Genomic DNA, 20,018 nt, shown 5'->3' with positions numbered 1-20,018 from the left:
ACAGTGAGGCATCTGAGCTTCAATAATTTTCTTGGGCACTTCAGGGTCAAGGTGATATTTGGGACCTCTGACTTTAAATCTTGTCAGATTGTACTGCTTGTGAGCGAAATTTGGCTTCTACCTAATTAACAGCGCTCTTATCATCTGCCTGCCTGTTCAGCGTTTTGAGCATCACTCACCCATGAGACAAAGTCCATAGGCAGAGGATACACATAGGCCTTAATAACAATGTCTCTTCCAGCCAGCCCTAAAGGCTGACAGTTCAGATCTCATCAGAACAGTATCTTTAGACAAACTTTGCATTGGGTCACTTTTTCTAAAACTTCCTTAGGACTTTCCTTAGTCCTTAGAATCCTGAAAAGTGTTTTGCTTAGTTCTGTCTGCTTGGAGCCTAGGTTCTGATGAGCCCCCAGTTGATGACAGCTGATCTTCGGTGTCACTTCACATCTGGAGATGCGAGACTGCAAAAGTGATGTCCTTTACCAATCCCTGCAGGTCACAGGGAGTTTTCTCAGCCTGAATCTGTCTCCTCTGTGCCGCCTCTGCTTCATTCACATTTTCAGATTGTAGATATAATTCAACAAATGGAATAATTTTACAAAAAAACTGACTTACAAATGACCGCTTGGGGAACTTTTAACAAGAACAAAGATTGTTTATTTGAGAGGCAACTTAAAAAAGGAAACAAAATTCTGAATATGCAATGATCTGCATTCTTGAATATAAGGAGGGTCCCAAATGCAATTCAAATTCCAAAACTGCCTCCCTGAGAGAAGTCCCAAGCCCCAGGCGAAAAAGGGCTGTTTATGGAGCTCAGGCTTGTGCAGGCCTCCTGGTCTCTAACTGTCCCTATGCTCATGTGCCTAGAGATGCAAAACCTGGAAGAAGCTAATTGGCATCACCCTGAAGAGAACTGAGAGATTACTTAATCCTTAAGAAACAAAGAAATCCCCTTATAATTTGTAACTCTCTGGAAGATAACTCAGGTGGCAGGATTTTTCTAACATGCAGAATTTCCCTCTCATTCAACCTTTAACTGTAACAATGTCTTTTAGCTATACTGACTTTGAAGGATTTACATTCTTTCAAATGTATGGGAAGACAGGGGAGTGTGAATGCATATCAGAGGTGCCTTTGCTTATCTAGGAATAAAGAAAATAATTTTGTTTCAAAATAAGAAATGTGTTAATATGTTGTTAGCTAATGCTATGGTGGGAATCATTTTGCAATATATGTATATCAAATAAACATATTGTACACCTTATGTTATATGTCGAATTATATCTCAATAAAGCCGAGGCGGGGGAGAGAAACTTCTGCTTGTGACAAGATATGAAAGAATAAAGTAAAAGACAAATTCAGTAGTATACCATTAGGGTGGAAGGTGTGGGAATAGCTACACTTTATTTGTCTGAGTTTGAAATAGCTGCAAAAAAAAAATATTCAAGGGAGAAATAAAATGCATCAAATTTTTGACAAAATTGATCAAATGTGAGTTTATCATAATAAATGCTTTTATAGATCCATTTAATGCAAATTCTTTCATGAATAATAAACAAAGAGAGTAAAACCAGAATTTTCTGTTAAAAGAGCAGAGTTAGTCTGTGCCCAGGATAAGACATTTCCTAAATCATCAAAATATTCTGTTTAACTCTCTGTGCTTTTTGACATACTCAAAAATCTTTTCTTTTTACTTCCTTACTTTTGGAAAAAAGGTAACATTTCTAATAATCACTGCCACTTACTGCCATGTTTTTAAAGATACCAATACTGCCTGCTACTACTTCTTACCTTTAGATAGTCATGACATGTCACTTGACAATTCTCCTGGTTTTGTCCTCTGAATTCAGAATGATAAAGCTGTTAGGGTATTTATCACACCTACATTATCTTTGGGTTTATATTAAACGACCATTAGGTAACACAGAGATTTGGTCCTTTACCTTATTAAAAATGTTTTTAAAGGATTATAGAAACTATTAGTCTTGTTTGCATTCTCCAACTTGTAATTAACTAAAAAATATTGTGAGAACTCTTTGCTTTATTAAAGTTGAATTAAAAGGAAAAAAACTTGATACATAAAATGGGAATTTCTGCCTTCCTAAGTTAATCACATATAAGTAAAATGTGTTAAAAGTAAATATGCTTCAATATTCGGGTATCTTTTAGATTAAAAGAAACATTCATATACAAAGATGACACATTAGCTGTCTACAAAAAGATTTTATTTCTATGTTTAAATAAGCTTGTATGGGTGAAATTCATAGGATAAATCAAAACACTGGAGATTTGTCAATAGTCCTCTCTGTTCACAACATGTTCTTACTTTCAGGATGATCAGTGACTAGCTCCTTATAAAGCTGATTATGGACTTTATTAATAGAGATTCCACTCTCTTCCATTCTGATAATGATGGTTAATAAAACAACTTAACTAAAGCCGATAGAACAATATGCACAAGAAGTTTCTGTTTCTTTCTTACATTCATCTAAAATTCCCAGCTATTATCTAAAGATCAAAAATTGAATCTTGTGGAGATATCGTTAACTTCTATAAAGTTATGTATCACTCACTCATAATTATTGATACTACAAAAAATTAATTATGTATATTGCTGGCATCATTGCTATGGACAGACATTGTGGCTGAGCCAGGATTTCCAGAACTGTTTTGGTCTAAAAGCAGAAGACAATGTGAACAGACTATTTACATCCAAGGTTATCAGAACACATCCTGCCAGGTGCCAGAAGCCACTGACTACCATGCATGTTGCATGATTTTGCCCGTTAATTCTCTTGGCTGTTTTCTTCTCTCTATCTCTGATTCAAGATTCTAGACTATAAATAAACACCTTGTCCTTTATGCTTAGTACTACGAAGATCTTTATCCCTGACAATCACCAAATATAGGACTAATTTTTTAGACACTGGCATTGGTAAATAATCCATATTAAAGGGGAGAAGATTACCTAGATGCCAAAGGAAAATCCAAATAAATATGGGAAACATAGGACAGTACTTCAGTCTTTAACAACAATCCTTTTTTGAGGTTTTGTCTGTTTCAGATACCGTGTGTGTGGTCACCGGGGCCTTCAATGCTGCAGTCAGCTATTATCATGCCAGACAGTTCAATAAATGATAATCTAAGAAAGAGAACAAAATGGGCTGGTGCTTATGGAAGCCCGAATTACTACCATCCAAAGCTTGATAAACATTCACAGCCTATCCAGTAATGGATCACTTCCCCTAAATGGTAGCTCCTCCAGTAAGAACTGAAACAGAAACCACAAATTACTCACCAATTCTCAGAAAAACACTACGACTTATGAAACAGATAAACTGAACCAAACCAAACCACAATGTGCATTACAGACTACTTAAGATCATACCTTTTTTAGTAGCAGCTCCTCATGTTACAATACCGTAAACACACTGAACTGACAGTAACTCAGGGACTCACAGGTACTGAAGATAAAACCACTGATGACACCAGTAACTCACCTGAGATAGTCTAGCCCATCCCTGCCCAGACTACTAACTTCCACCCTAAAATCATTAATTTGTGATTTGTGATCACTGACTAACCTCAGTTCCTAAAACCCTACACGTCCCCTTTTCTAACCCCTTCCTTCTGAGGTGCCCCACAGTTATTCTGGTTTGTTATTTTTTTGCTGCAGCAATCTAAATAAATTTAACTTATTTTTGACTATAGATATATCTTGGTAGTCTTTGATGGTGGGCTTTAACATCCCCAAGGCAGGGAACTGGTGGCCTAGAATTAGGAATAGGGCGAAGGCTTTTTGCTACATTATCTTTAAAATTTTTATGCCATGTTATTGTATTATTTATTAAAAAATACCAGTTAGAATTTAGAAATGCTGGATGGGTTCCTCTGGTCTACCAATTCATGCTCTCTTTTTGGACTTCATTCTCCACCATCATGGGTTGCACGCATGCTCCCGGGAAGGGCCTGTCCAAGTCGGCTCTGCCCTACTGCCGCAGCGTCACCGCATGGTTGCAATTGACGTCTGACGATGTGAAGGAGTAGATCTACAAACTGGACAAGAAGGGCCTGGCTCCCTCACAAATTGGTGTGATCCTCAGAGACTCGTATGGCATTGCACAAGTATGTTTTGTGACAGGCAATAAAATCTTGAGAATTCTTAAATCCAAAGGACTTGGTCCTGATCTCCCTGAGGATCCCTACCATTTAATTAAGAAAGCTGTTGCTGTTTGAAAGCATCTTGAGAGGAACAGAAAGGATAAGGATGCTAAATTCCATCTGATCAATTCTGATCGAGCGCCGTATTTACTGGTTGGCTTGATACTATAAGACCAAACAAGTCCTCCCTCCCAATTGGAACTACGAGTCATCCACAGCTTCTGCCCTGGTTGCATAAAATGTCTACTTGAGCAATAAAACCATTGTTTAACTAGAAAAAAAATAAAAGAATTTAGAAATATATACAACTCTATTATAAATGATCCAATCAACAGTAATACTACCAATATTCAATCCAGCTTCAATTCATCCAGGAATTACGGTATTGCTGGATGTAAGCAGAGAGGAAAATTCACTACCTGTTTCTACAAGGTTAGAAAGATTACAGACCATCAGTAAGAGGATCAAAACATCAACAACAGATCTTTGTGTCTAAATTCAAAATCTCTTCCTGTGTGGTAACTAATGTGAACCAATTTTTACTATACAATGTGTTCATTAAAATAAAATTGAAAGATCCTTTAACCTGTCATTAAATAACCTTATAAATAAAGCTATGCTTGATAAATATGGCTTCTACTGTGCTATGAAAAAGTGAAGGTTTCAGGCTATTTTAGAACTTTAAAAAAAATTCTCAAACACAGGATTTACAAAAATAGAATAGCATAATGAATATCCGTCTAGTATCAATTATCAACCTTCTGCTAATCCTCAAACTGCTCTTTATTTAAAGATTTCTCTAAATCAAAGATATTATATACTCAATGCAAAAGAATTTTTAAAAAACTAAGCAGCACAGAAAACAAAATCTATTAGAATGTCACCAACCAAAGATTACCACTGTTAAAACTGTGTTGTATATCTTAATATTTTTAATATTTAAATATATTATTTTATTATATTTACAATTTCATAATCTGTCCTTTGAATTTTATATTAAACACAAAAATTGTATTACACCAACAAATATTCTACAATATAATTTTAAGAGTCTGCATCATGGAGATAATATCATAAGCTATTTATCTGACTATCAGCTATTATAACTAATAGCTATTAGTTATAATCAGCTATTATTAAACATTGAAGTTATCCTTCTTTTTGACTTTTTTGTGATTATGAATAATGTGGCAACAAATATCTTTGTTGATACTTCTGTGAGCTCATGTTTATTGGCCTTTTGAATTTATCCATTTACAAATTATGTATAAACATATCTTCTGCTCACTTTTCTTTTTGTCTATATGAGCAGTTCTTTAACTATAAAAGACAACTACAAATACACTCATATATTAAAGAGCAAAATTTTTTTTCCCCTAAAACACACTTTTAAAAGGGAGCATTTCCACTCCAGGCAATATTTCAAAGTCAATTTTATCTTTCTAAAGCAAACTACTAATCCTTCACTCACAAGGAATCTCCCTTTACTCCCTTCTTTCAGATTTACAATTCAATTTTGCAGTAGCCTATCACCGGCTATCTCACTTTAGCCAAAACAAGCCATTTGTACTAAATTCTGTGTTAATTTTAGGGTATAGCTTCCAACACTACTTCTTTAAAAATAAGTTTTACTGAGCCCTGGCTGGGTGGCTCAGTTGGTTGGAGCATCTTCCAGTGCACAAAAAGTCTGCAGTTTCAATTCCCAGTCATGGCTCATACCTAGGTTGCGGGTTCATTCCCTGGTCAGGGCATGTACAGGAGACAGCTGATCAATTTTTTTTTCTCTCTCTTTCTCACTCTCTCCCTCTTTACAATAAATAAACATATCCTCAAGTGAGGATTAAAAAATAATAATAAGCTTTATTAAGGATTTTTTTAGGTATAATAAAGTACATCCACTAAAGTGTGCAGTCTCATAAGTTTAACATGTGTATATATTTGTCAAACCACAACCACAATCAAGATACAGACATTTCCATTACCCCTAAAGGATCCTCACTTCTGCCACCAGCACCAGGCAACCACTAATCTGCTTTCTGTCAATACAGAAAAATGTGCACTTTCTAGTTTTATATAAATGGAGCTGTCCAGTATATAGCCTTTTCTGTCTGGGTTTTTTCACTAAGCATAGTGATTTTGTGAGTCATCCATGCTGCTGCATATATCACTAGCTTGTTGTTTTTCGTATTTTTTTTTTATTGGTGAGTAGTACTCCATTGTGAGAATATGCATATACCATATCATGGTTATCTGTTTACCTGTTGAATATTTCCTGGTTTTGGCTATTATGACTCAAGCTGATATAAACATTTGTGTGTAAATCTTATGTTTTCAATTTCTCTAGGGTAAATACCTAGGGGTAGAATGCCAGGGTAGTATTGGAAGTATATAATTAACATATTATGAAATCGCCAAGTAATTTTCCTATGTAGTTGTAATACAACTTTACATTCCCACTAGCAGAGTGAGTTCTAATCAACTTTACATCCTTGTCAAAACTTAGTAATTGTCTTTTTAATTTCAGCAAATCTAATGGTTGTATAGTGGTATTTCATTGTGGTTTTATTTTGCATTTCCCCAATTGGTAATGATATTGAATATACTCTTGTAGGCTATTGGCCATTTGTATACCTTCAGTTGTAACTGGTCCATTCAAATCTTTTGTCCATTTTTTAATTCTGCTGATTTTCTTCTTATTAGTGAATTTTAAGTTCTTTATATGTTCTTGATATAAGTCCTCTGTAAAACATATATGATGTGAATATTTTCTCCCTGCCTGTGGCTTTTCTTTTTATTTCTTAACAAAACATATGCAGAACAAAAGATTTTAATTTTGATTAAGTGCAATCATCAGTTTTTTGGAGTGCCTGTTTTTTGTGACCTAAGAAAATTAACCGAAGGTCAGAGAGATTTCTCCTATAGTTTTCTTTTAGAAGTTTATAAAAACAGCAACTGTTTCAGCTTTTACATTTAGGTCTGTGATCCATAACTAACTGACTTTTTTGTAGGGTGAGTGCAGTTTTCATTTTTTGCATATGGATATCCAGTTGTTCCAACACCATTTGTTGTAAAGTTTTTCTTGTCACTGCTCAATTGCTTTGTCAAAAATCAATTGACCATTTAGGTATGTGTCTATTTCTGGACTCTTTCATTTTATTGATCTATATGTCTATCCTTGCATCAGTACCACTATCTTGATTATTGTATTTTTACAGTAAGTCTTGAAATCAGGTAGTGTAAGTCCTTCAACTTTGTTCTTCCTTTATAAAATTGGTTTGCTTATTCTCAGTCTTTTTCATCTTTATGTAAATTTTAGAATCAGCTTACCAATTTCTATTTTAAAATCTTACTGGTATTTTGACTGAGATTACATTGTATCTATCCATCTCTCTGGGGAACTGACATCTTTACAACATTGTGTTGTCTGATCCATGATCACAACAGACCTCTCCTTACTTAGCTGTTACACTTCTCTCAGCATTGTCCTGTGGTTTTCAGTGAAGAGGTTTTACATCTATTTGTCAAATTTATTCCTAAGTACGTATGGTTTTTGATAATAATCTAAGTGAAATTTTTAAATATTTCATTTCCCAATTGTTTGTTGATAGTATATAAAAACACAATTGATTTTTGTACATTCACTTTCTATCCTCTGACTTTGCTAAATTACTAATGATTATTATGTAAATTCCTTAGGATTTTCTATGTAAACAATATTGTAATTTGTAAATACAGTTTTACTTCTTCCTTTCCAATCTATATGCCTTTTAGATCTAGTTCTTGCCTTATTTCAATGGCTAGGATTACAATGGTGAACAGAAGTGGCAAGAAAGACCATCCTTGCCTTTTTCCTAATCTTAGGGGAAAAGCAGTCAGTATTTTACCATTAAGTATGACATTAGCTGTAGGCTTTTCATAGATGATCATCAGCTGAGGAAATTCCCCCTATTCCTGGCTTTCTGAGAGGTCTGTTTGCTTAAATCATAAATGGAAAATCAAACTTTTGTTACACACTTTTCCTGAATTTTCTTAAGTAATCATATGCATTTTCTCTTGTTAATATGGTGGATTATTGATTGATTTTTCAAATGTTAAACCAACCTTGCATTCCTGAGATAAACCCCAGGTATGTGCCCTGACTGACAATCACACCTGCAAATTTTTGGTGCACGGGACGATGCTCCAATCATCTGAGCCACCTGGCCAGGGCTCTAATAGCAATACTTTTTCCTAATACGTAAGTCAAAGTAATACATGTGTTAGAATGAAAATAATCTCTGAGAGGCCACTAAAGTTTAAATCTAAGTGAGAACTATATCAGTGGAACACATGAACACATTACAAATAACATTCGTATGTAAGATATACTCTGATGGAAACAAAAGGATTCTATACAATTCTAGATAAAACTAGCTATAGCTGTCTCACACACACACACATAACACGTAACAAAGTAAGTGACAGTGAAGTGATTATTAGGTCATCTAGAAGTCACTCTAATTCTCACATAGACATGCAAAATCATCCAAAAACTTCAGGTCTTAAAATATGGTTTATAACAAATACTTCATACCTGGACTGCATAAGGGAAAACAATAAGAAATGTGTAGCTCTATCTTTAAAGAGAACAGAAATTTAAAAAAAAAACAACAACAACAACAAATCACTAAATTTACCTTTCTGGTGTCAGCTTCAATAGGTGAAACATATAATGCCACATGCTAAGATTGCACTGTTCTTCATAATAATGAAGCATTTTACCCTTTTAATATTTAAATGTATTATTTTGTAATTTTGGTGCTAAGAGTAGAGCGCTGCTATAACAAACAGTGAACGGAAGTGACAAGAAAGGCCATTCTACTTACTGTAGCTGACCTCCTTAATTGGATTTAAAAGCAGCAAACTGAAGAAATTCACCGACCACATTCAGAACTACATTTATTACACCTGCTGGTTGGCCCAGTTGGTTGAAGTATCCTCCCGGGACTTCAGGTAGCAGGTTCGATTCCCAGCCAGGGCACATTCCCTAGGTTGCCAGTTTCATCCCCACTCGGGGCACATGTGAGAGGTAACCGATAAATGTTTCTCTCTCAGAATGATGTTTCTCTCCCTCCCCTGCTTTTCTCTCTCTCTCAAACCAATAAACATATCCTTGGCTGGGGAATTAAAAAAACAAAACAAAACATGTACCTTTCTCTTTCTCTAATAATTAGATCTAGGAAAGACTATGTGTACAATCACCAACTCTTCCTGTTTCTTTCTGAAACTCTGACATTTCAGCTTCATCTCCACCACCACCAGCTGGGGAGCTTTATAATTCAAATCTAATTATCCAGTATCATCCTTTTAAAGGCTAACAGATTGTATGTTACCAACTGAAAAACAAAACACTGAATAACAGCACAGATCTAAGTTTCTATAGCTAGCCTTCCTAGAATCCTGGATAATAACTGTATTTGTTAAAACCTGAAGTTCTTAAGTCTATAGGAGACAAAAACCTGTTACAGTTCTTTCAAGTAAAATTAAAATATATGTGGTAAATAATTATATTCTAAGTTAAATAACTGAATATTTATCTGGCATCTACTACATGCTTACACTGTATAGGTATATACACTGTATATGTAGATGATACAATTTTAACACAAGGACCCTACCTTGAAGAATTTTATGTTCTATTTAAGTAGACAAAATAATTCATGCAAAACAAATATGTAAACATAGAACAGTTAAGAAATACATTGAATGGTCCGCACTGTAAGTATGAAAGATTATAAGGGGTTATCAGCAATGGCTACAGAAATCAAGGAAAGGCATCAGAGAGTTCAGGCTTAACCTGGTTCTCCTGGAAGTTCCAAGGCCACTTCCACATTTTTAGGTGTTTGTTACAGCAGCCCTCCACTCTTGGCACCAAAATAAAATAAACAGTAGGTATATATACTAAAAGGGGGAAAAGAGGAAATTCCAGACATACATAATATACTGTATGTATGAGTATTTTTAATGAAATAACTCAAAAATTATTTTACATAAAATGCGATAGGAAATAATACAAATACTACAAACACCCATGTACCTACCATGTAGATTTAAAATATTAAGTTTGCCATAATTTTTTTAAAGATTTTATTTATTTATTTTTAGAGAGAGAGGAAGGAAGAGAAAAAGAGGGGAGAGAAACATCAATTAGTTGCCTCTCGCATGTGCCCTGACCAGGACTGAACCCGCAACCCAGGCACATGCCCTGATTGGCAATCTAACCAGCAACCTTTTGTTTGGTGGGATGACATCCAACCAACTGAGCCACGCTGGTCAAGGCTGTTCCAAAATTTTTTCAAGAACTAAGATGTTACCAATATAGTTGAAGACAGACTCCCTCCTATTCTGTCCTCCCCAGAGGTGCTAACATGGTGATGCTGTCAGATGCTGACATTGTGGCAGACAGAGGCCTGGGGACAATGTATAAGATTTCCTTGAACATTTCTTTGCAACATTCTGTGAATATTTAATTATAAAAATTAAAATTTAGTTTTTTAAACTAAGTTTCTAAAGTACACTGAAGAAATTTTGCAGCCTTTTCACATCAAATTCAACTCAGTATACTGCCAGACTATACATCCACTACATAAAAGATACATACAACATTTTCAGGTAAATATACCTAACATCTGAGGCACATCTGCGTAAAAGAGATAGGCCACATTGGTGATGACCACATTAATCCTGCAATAGGTGTGAAAATAAACCTTGAAAATTATTGGCCGATAAACAATTATATTAGATTATTGTGTGGTCTTACCCTCATGGGACACTAGAATTTACTTAAGTAGCTATCCCTGTTCACTGCAAATAACTCTGCTTTTATTCCTATTTTAAAAAGCCTGCCCTGCTTTTGTAGACTTGTTTACTAGTCTACTCACCTGCCTTTCTGATCATAAACCAGTTAAACACCACTGAAGAGGTTATGTTATATATTATTACTGAAAGACATGTGTACCTTTCATATCCTCTCAAAACCTAATAAAACAAGTAATTTTATTTCAATGCTCTGAAACAGCTCTTTGAGGTCATTCTTTCTCTTCTCTGACAGGCACAGAACTCACATTTCAAAGTATTAGAAGTTGGCCCTCCATCAACCAATTAAGTAATAACCACTATCAATAATAGTCTAACAGGATCAATAACTTTATAATGACATCATGTTTTCTTTTTAAGATTTTATTTATTTTAGAGAGGGGAAAGGAGGGAGAAAGAGAGGGAGAGAAACATCAATGTGTGGTTGCACCTTGCACACCTCCCGCTGGGGACCCAACACCAAGCCGGCAACCCAGGCATGTAACCTGACTGGGGATCAAACTGGTGACCTTTTGGTTTGCAGGCTGGCACTCAATCCACGGAGCCGTACCAGCCAGGGCTGACATCATGTTTTCAATAAAACAGCGCAAAAATAACTAACTTGCTTTTATGGACAAGCCCACCTTTACTACTCTGGCCATTCATTGAAACCATCCTCTTTTATTTTGAAACTTCCACAAAGCTTTAGGTAACAAGAATAAAATGTCCCTAAGCGCGCGCACGCACACACACACACACACACACACACACACACAGTCTTAACCTCTTTAGACCACTAATCTACAGTCAAAGCTTAAACTTGAAAGGATTATCAATTTACAGAGTGAGGGTGCAAACATTTCATACCAGGTAGAGTCTACAGTTTAGTCATCTGCCCTTCCTAGTGGTATGAGTCATAAGAGCTCCATAGTTCTAAATTTTTGTTACATTTTTATATGCTATCCTGAGTACTTTTCAAGACAGTATTTAAACTCCTAAGTATAACCAGAAACATGCTGCCTGTAGCAGGAATTCAATATTTCTTATGAATACATGATTTCCAAAATTCTGTCTATGCTACAGAAAAGGAAATTGCCACCATTTTTCTTACTAAGCATCTTAGGTTTAAATCCTTTCAAAAGCTAAGGAGACTAAGGTTGGAAAATATAAAAGGCAATACATTCTTAAACCTTCATTTCACACATGCCACTTAAAGTCTAACAGATTTGCAGTCGAATCTCACCAAGAGTGAGGATTAATAATAGCTAACATTTATTACACATTCTGTATGGGCACTTTACATGTAATATGAAATGTAATCTTTAAATTTTGAGGCAAGTACTATTATCTCCCATTTAAACCTGAAGCAAGAAATATAAATAACTGAAGTCACAGCTAGTAATAAGTAGAGGTTGTACTCTTTCCTACACTGCCTTCTACAAAACAAGCTTCTTATGCTTTCACTTAAACATTTACCAGGCACCTATATGCTAGGCACTGAATTGAATATTAAGAAGACACAGCACTACCCTGGTCAGATGGCTCAGTTGGTTGGAGCATTAGCCCATGCACCAAGAGACTATAGGTTCAAATCCCGGTCAGGGCACATACCTAGGTTGTGATTTCAATCCCCAGTCAGGGCACTTCTAAGGGGCAACCAATCAATGTGTTTCACACTGATGTTTCCCTCTCTCTCTCTCCCCCTTCCTCTCTCTATAAAATCAGTAAAAGACATAATCCTCAGATAAGGATTACTTCTTTGAAAAGGGAAGAGCACACAGTTCTTGTCCTTAAAGAGAAAAGCTAATGTGAATAAACATAAAAATACTTAAAGAAATTTGTAAAGCAATAAGGTTACTCTTGGGAGCATATGCCAGACACCATCTAACCCTTCTGATAATGATGATCATGATGATGGTGATGATGATAGTGGCTAACATGTATTGAGCACTTACATGTATTGTACCTGTCGTGGTGCCTTGTGGAGTTTATTTAATCCTTACAACTACATTGTAAGTTAGGTTGTATTATCCCTCTTCCTCAGTAAGGAAACTAAGGTTTAAAAATGGTTAAGTGATTTGTCCAAGGTCATGCAGCTACTAAAAAGGCAGAATTTGAATCCAGGTGTATGTCTAACTTTGAAGACCACGTTCTAAAACCATTATTCCATATAGCCTCCTACTCAAAGAGAAAAAAGCTTCTCAGACTAAATCGTGAAAGATAAAGTTGGGGGGCAAGATTCTACACAAAAGTAATGCATACAGCCATTCACATACATAAAACAACAAGGCATTACAGAGAAATGCAGGCAGTAGAAAAGTAGGCTCGGGACTGAGGGTTTGAAAATGAGGAAGAGAGGTTATATAGCAATCGCCCTTCATCCACGCCTTCACTTTCCTAGGTTTCAGTTACCTGTGGTCAACCACAGTCCAAAAATATTAAATGAAAAATTCTGGGAAAGAACAATTCATAAGTTTTAAGCTGTGTACCATTCTGAGTAGCATGATGAAATCTCGTACTGTCCCTCTCAGTCCCACTGGCCTGCGAACCAAAGGGTTGCTGGTTCGATTCCCAGTGCAGGGCACATGCTTGAGTTGCAGGCCAGGTCCCCAGTGGAGGTGTGCGAGATGCAACCACACATTGGTGTTTCTTTCCCTCCCTTCCCTTCTCTAAAAATAAATAAATACAATCTTTCAAAAAAATTCTTAAAAAAAAAAAGTTTGTTCCAAATGATAGCATCATGTTGCACAAAAAAAGCATGGTGCCCAGACAGAGATTTCAGCAAAGGATGCCCTGAAACAAGTGACACCAAGTCATTTACTGCAAGTAAATGATGGTTTGCAGTAAATGATGGTTACACAGATTCAGAAATAGGTTTGGACTGAAAAATATAAAAATCACTGGCAAGGGAAAGAGAGACCACATTCAAATAACTTTTATTATAGTATATTGTTATAATTGTTCTGTTTTATTATTTTTGAAGATTTTATTTATTTTTAGAGAGAGGGGAAGAAAAGGGAGAAAGAGAGGGAGAGCAAACATCCATCAGTTGTTTCTCACATGCCCCCAGCTGGAGACAGCCTGCCACCAAGGCATGTGCCTTGACCAGGAATGGAACTGGTGACCTTTCTCTTTGTAGAACAACACCCAACCACCTGAGCCATGCCGGCCAGGGCTCTATTTTATCATTAATTATTGTTCATCTCTTTACTGTGCCCAATTTATAAATTAGACTTTATCATAGGTACGTACATATAGGAAAAAACACAACACATACAGTGCTCGGTACTACCCACGGTTTCAGGCATCTACTGGAGGGCCCGGAACACCCGCCCTCTGAATGAGCGGGGACTACTGTGCAAGGTTAGACGTTTAGCACAAAGGAAACTACACATCCACAAAGTCAGAGTCTACCCTATAGGCAGGAAGTGCTCCTGAAGGATTTCAAGCACGATGATCCTTTACATTACCCACAGATCGTGATGGCAGATTCGAGACTAAACACACCCAGCAAGATGCTACTGCAGTAGTATAAATAAGCAAGAAGTGAGACAAAGGAGATGAAGTAGAAGGTTATGTAGAAACCCAAAGTCCACAGAACTGAATCTGGGAACTAGATACGAAGTGAAAGGGACAGGGGAGAGTCTGGCCTGACTCCCAGGCTTGTCTGTGCCAGAGACTAAATGGGTAAGTGGTGTGATTAACAGGGATGGGAAATACACTTAGAAAATCCTTCCTATCTCCTCTTCTTATTAGTATTTTTTAATACTTATTTATTTTATCCCTCTACCGCCTAGTTTACTTTAATCTCTCCCATAAAAGAAAAAGTGTCTTACTTTCCACAGTATCTATTTGAGTAATGTCTGAATTTTCTCTAATGTTGGCTTACGTTTATAAGCTGATTAAGCTTTAGTTGTTTGTTTGTTTGTTGTTGTTGTTTTTCAACATGCAGCCATCCAAATGATCCTGCTGTCCCCTTAATGGGGTCACGGTCACCTGCTCTAGCAGTTTTCAGCTACTCCTCTTTTTCCTCCTTTCACCTCTTTCAATACCTGACGCTTCTGGTCCGCCCATCTTCCCTACCCCTTAGGCAGGTGTGCTTTGCCCCTCCAACCTTACTGCTGCCTGTTTTTCCAAGGCCCATCGCAGCGCTGAAACAACCTCTTTTTCTGCTAAGCAAGGTGCTCCCACTTTATATCAGCTATAATGCATTTTAATACTTTAAAACTCACTTTCTCCTTTTTAGCTTTCCCTCACTAGGACAGCACTGAATCCTCAAATATGATGGTTGCCTTTCCCAAACCTAGATGTTTTGAGGCATTTCTTCACTGTACTCTCCCCCCCCAACTTTATAGTTTGAAAAACTGAAATCCTATAGAAAAGTGAAAGAACAGTAAAATGAACATCAATTTGCTCTTTATATATTCACCATGGTGAACATTTTGCCACTTTTACTTTCTCTCTTGACAAATACATAACATTTTTTCTTAACCACTTGAGAGCAGATTGCAGGCATAACATTTCAACCTAAATACTTCACCAGATATTGCCTAACAATAAGGACATTCTCCTTTATAACCACAATACCTTATTATCACACCCAAAGCTTTTTAACACTGACATATCTAATATATATCCTTATTCAAATATTCCCAGTTGTCCCCAAAATGTCCTTGATAGCTTTCTGTTTCCCAATCACGGCGTGGCACTATACTTGACTGACATTTCTCTTACATCTTCTTTGGTCTACAACAGTCTCCGACCTTTTTTATTTGTCATCACTTTGACATTTTTGAAGAGTTCGGACCAGTTGTCTTGTGGAAAGTCCCCTAAATTGGACTTGCCTGATTGTTACTATAGCTAGATTCAGGTTAATCCCTTTTAGCAAGGATTACACAGGTAATTCCTGAATGAAGTCTTAGATGATCTCCCCGCGTTCAGTCTCTTGGGCTGACATCCTCCAGGCACTGCACAAAATCATCATGAACTGTCAGCATCAATAATCTAATAATGATCATCAAAGATACACAGCCTTGGCCGGCTGATACACCATACCTTTCTGTCACCCAGTCTAGAGACCCTAGTTACCAAGTTAGACCGTTTAATAATACTCAAGAAACTAAAAGATTTTATGATAAAAATCTAGTCTGCCCACAAAATAAAATTTAATATAGGGGACTAAAAGTTCTCTCTGAGTATATCTGAATAATTAGGTAGATTATAAAGATAGCTCAGATATCACTTACATCGGGTTGAGATTTTTAGACCTCACTTTTGCAATTTAAAATGCAGCTAAAATTTAACATGAAAACTTTAAAGGAGTGTTATACTCTATTAATGACTGCACCAAAGGATAATTATTCAAAAGACACTCCGTTATTTCCATTAGTCCTTTGGCTATTAAGTAGCAGCAAAGCCCCAAAATGACCACAAATACCAGAATTAAAAAAGTTTGTCTCTTATAGACATGTCTAAAAATTAGCTTTTACCCAAAATGTCACTTTCATGGAAAGATTTTATTTCTATTACCAAATACAATTTATGAAGAGGTTTTAAATTAATTCTTGAATTCACTTTAAGTAATGAGTCCTTAGCATTTTTCTCTCAAATAATCTAATACCATTTTTTAACTTTAGAGTAAAATGTGATAAATAATATGTTACTTTATGGAAGAAAGCTTTATTACCAAATATCGGATATAAATAAGGCTTCAATCACATCCATTAACATACAAGCAGGAAAGAACACCTTATTCCTGCACACACAAAAGAGAATTGTTTAAGATGTCCTTTCCAAGGTTTAAAACTTCCACTCAGAGGTATGAATCTCAAAGAGCATTGATCTCATGTGTTCAAATAGCTTGGCAGCTTGCTAATTACAATAGTAAACTAGGCATAACTTAAACAAATACTGTTGATAAATTCAGCAGATACGCCCTACAAAGTGACTTGTTCACACTGAACATGTATACTGAAAAATGTTTCTTCTGGATTGGTATTGTAACAAATAAATGAAAATATAAAGAACCAAGATACGAACATAATACGAACATAAGCACTTTTAAAACATTTTCACACTGACTGAAACTATTATAAAAGAATTTAGGTAATATTACAATACATTGATGTTAAAATAATCTGAAAACATTTGCATAATAAAAACTTTAATATATGATCCATTTCCCTTTCAATTCAAAATACACCAGCACATGGAAATACAACCAAAGTATTAAGAACAGTTATTTCTGGAGGAAATGAATATGAAACCTTTGTTTTCTTCCCTTTCTGCCTTTCCAATTTTATAATTTGCAGGGTTAAGCTTATATTTAAAAGAAAAAAATTTAAACTCGGTAAATACATTCTCATAACATGGAAGAGAGGGAGAGGGGATAAGAGCTGGGGCAATAAAGGAGGGATAGATACCAGAGCCTGAAATGAGGTTCAAGGTGTACTTGTGGTAATAGCAATTTTTGTCCTCACGACCCTTCTTAAAAGCTCTTAAGAAAGCCTTAGCCCCACTATTGCCAGTGCCCAGATATTAAAAAACTAGTAGCCTCCTATACATGCTGCAAATGACAGTACATCCTGTGAAAATTCACTGTATTTAATTCCAAGCAAATGAGAGAACTATATCAGCATCTTACTGAAAAGTCTGAGTTTTCTGTTAAACCTTATTCAACCCCCAGATAACAAACTCAGACGATGGGTTCTCCACACCTGTTGCGTAGTCATTCCCTGTGACACTTCGGGATGTTCTGAAAAGATTCAACCCAGAGAAATACTGTTTTTATTTCTTAAAATCTTGTCAAAGAAAATAAATTTCTTCACACAGGAAAAGAAATCTGGAAACCACACACACACAAAAGATCAAGCTGAAAGATTTTCACAGTTCAACTATTTGAATTTCTAGTTTCCTGCTCCAGATGCCAGTAGTGGTGCCCCAGGGCACAGGGACGGTTCTAGAAGCTCACAGAAATGTTACTTTCAAAACACAGAAGAACTAAATGAGCACCCACCTATTGGCATCCACTACAGATGGTTCTCTATAAACATTTCATTAATGAATGAAATCATAAGAATTGTTATACTTTTAAACATGAAATATGCATCTTCAACTGCTAGAGAAGAAACCAGATGCCAGGGAAGTAACAGACAGAATTGTATGGGCCAGTTCACATTGTTAGCAGCGGGATTCTGCCAGATATCCCTTACATTGCAGAGGAGGTTATTTCCCAGACTGGGAACAGTTTTCCAATTTATGATATAATTTCATGTATGTTCTAGTATTTTTCAAATATTAGTAATTTCTCTACTAACCACTTATATAATAGGTGAGCCATTATCAAACGATTCTGTTACATAATGTACTACCTTGGCTAAAGCTTTTTACATCTGTTGTTATTTACATAGCTCAGATGCCTGACAAAGTATTATTAACCCTATTTTGCAGATGAGATTATTGAAGCAAAAGAAAATTTAAGTAAAAATCAAGGTAAAAAAAAAAAAAGACAAGGTCACAAGTAAGCTCCAGAGCAGCAGCAAAACCAAGGTTTTCTGACCACCAGCCTAGTCCTTTGTTTTAGGAAAGTCGCTGTTTAAAGGACACAATACAAATCACTCCCACCTACCCACTCTTTTCTAAGGTTTGCTCAAACAAAACAATGAAGTGGACCTTAAAGTTAACAGGAAATGACAGAACCAAAACAACTGGGGTGTGGTCTCACCACAGAAAAAGACTTCCAGCTGTGAATAATCGCAGACAATTCTGGCCAGACAAGGTAACACTAGGTCAGGATTCAGTACCCTGTGTAATAATACAATAGATCTATGCATGAACAGACTTACTTTCTTAGAAAAAACTTCAAGTATTTCAAGCTCCGGAAAACCCATAAAAAAAAGGCAACATCAGTCACCAAGAAGCCAAAATTGCTGTGGTCAAGTTCTTATGCTAAAGCTTTTATATACAAGTTAAATCCACACATTCTAAGGGCCTGAAATCATTTATGTTTCATTTATTTAAAAGTAATTTTACAGCCGTGGCTGGTGTAGCTCAGTGGATTAAGTGCTGGCCTGCAAATGGAAAGGTCCCTGGTTCGATTCCCAGGCAGGGCACACACCTGGGTGACAGGCCAGGTCCCCAGCTGGGGGCCCGCGAGAGGCAACAGATGTCCTATCTCTTGTACGCTGATGTTTCCCTCCCTTTCTTCCTCTCTTCCCCTCGCTCTAAAAGTAAATAAATAAAATCTTTAAGCACAAGCAGAGTGAAAGGTAGGAATCACATTTCTAAAAATAAAAAGTAAAAGTAATCTTATAAAGTATACATGTCATTTATCTTCACCAAAAAACAAATTTGAATCATACAGACTGTGAGGGCGTTCACCTAACTGTGAGCGTGCCTAGAAACGAGTCAGCAGCTGCATTTTAACAGCATTTCCTTTTACTTTACTCCTATATTTAAGAGCCTGAACGGTTCCTTTTAAAATCTCCTTCATGCCTTGTGACACGTTAGGGTGGAAATTATGCGCTAGGATGTCCATCGGAAGTTGAGATTCACGAAGGTCTGAGGTCTGCCACTAGGTTCACTCACGTCCCGTTTATTCTGACTTGATATGATACCCAAGTCTGATCTACCTGGTTCCCCGCCTACTTCAGTTCAGCAGTGGCACATCGGAAGGGCAGAATTTTGACAGAAAACAGAACTGGAGGAGATAAACTGACAGACCGACAGGCTGAGCGGCGCGGCGGGAGGAGTCAGGCCCTTCGGTGCGGGAGGAAACTGCCAGCAGCCTCAGGCCCCAGGCCGCGCGGCCGCGCGGGGCGGAGGTTAATGTGTGCAGCGACGACCTTGGTTTATCAAATAGGGTTATGTTTAGCATGTTCTGATGTTAAGACATTTATTTACTCCTTATAAGTTATACATTATTTAAAAACTGACATCAAAATGGCCAAGATAATTTGGCAGCTAAAGGGCCGTCAGTTATATGACCCATTCACTTCAATCCCTAATGATAGCAGACAAATGTT

General features: G+C 36.5%; 1 protein-coding gene and 1 pseudogene across 4 annotated transcripts in view; one reads left to right on the top strand and one right to left on the bottom strand.

The window, feature by feature from the left end:
• The window catches only part of PPP3CC (protein phosphatase 3 catalytic subunit gamma), an 80,019-nt gene that overhangs the window by 58,439 nt on the left and 1,562 nt on the right, over nucleotides 1-20,018 (bottom strand). The gene's annotated exons all lie outside the window — the stretch shown is intronic.
• LOC129075011 (40S ribosomal protein S13-like) lies at nucleotides 3,940-4,420 on the top strand (annotated as a pseudogene).

Source organism: Pteronotus mesoamericanus, unplaced genomic scaffold (genome assembly GCF_021234165.1).
Source record: "Pteronotus mesoamericanus isolate MK-2021 breed Mesoamerican mustached bat unplaced genomic scaffold, CSHL_Meso_final contig_502, whole genome shotgun sequence".
Lineage (NCBI taxonomy): Eukaryota > Metazoa > Chordata > Mammalia > Chiroptera > Mormoopidae > Pteronotus > Pteronotus mesoamericanus.
Note: the sequence above shows the minus strand (reverse complement) of the source record. Positions and strands in the feature narration are given on the sequence as shown.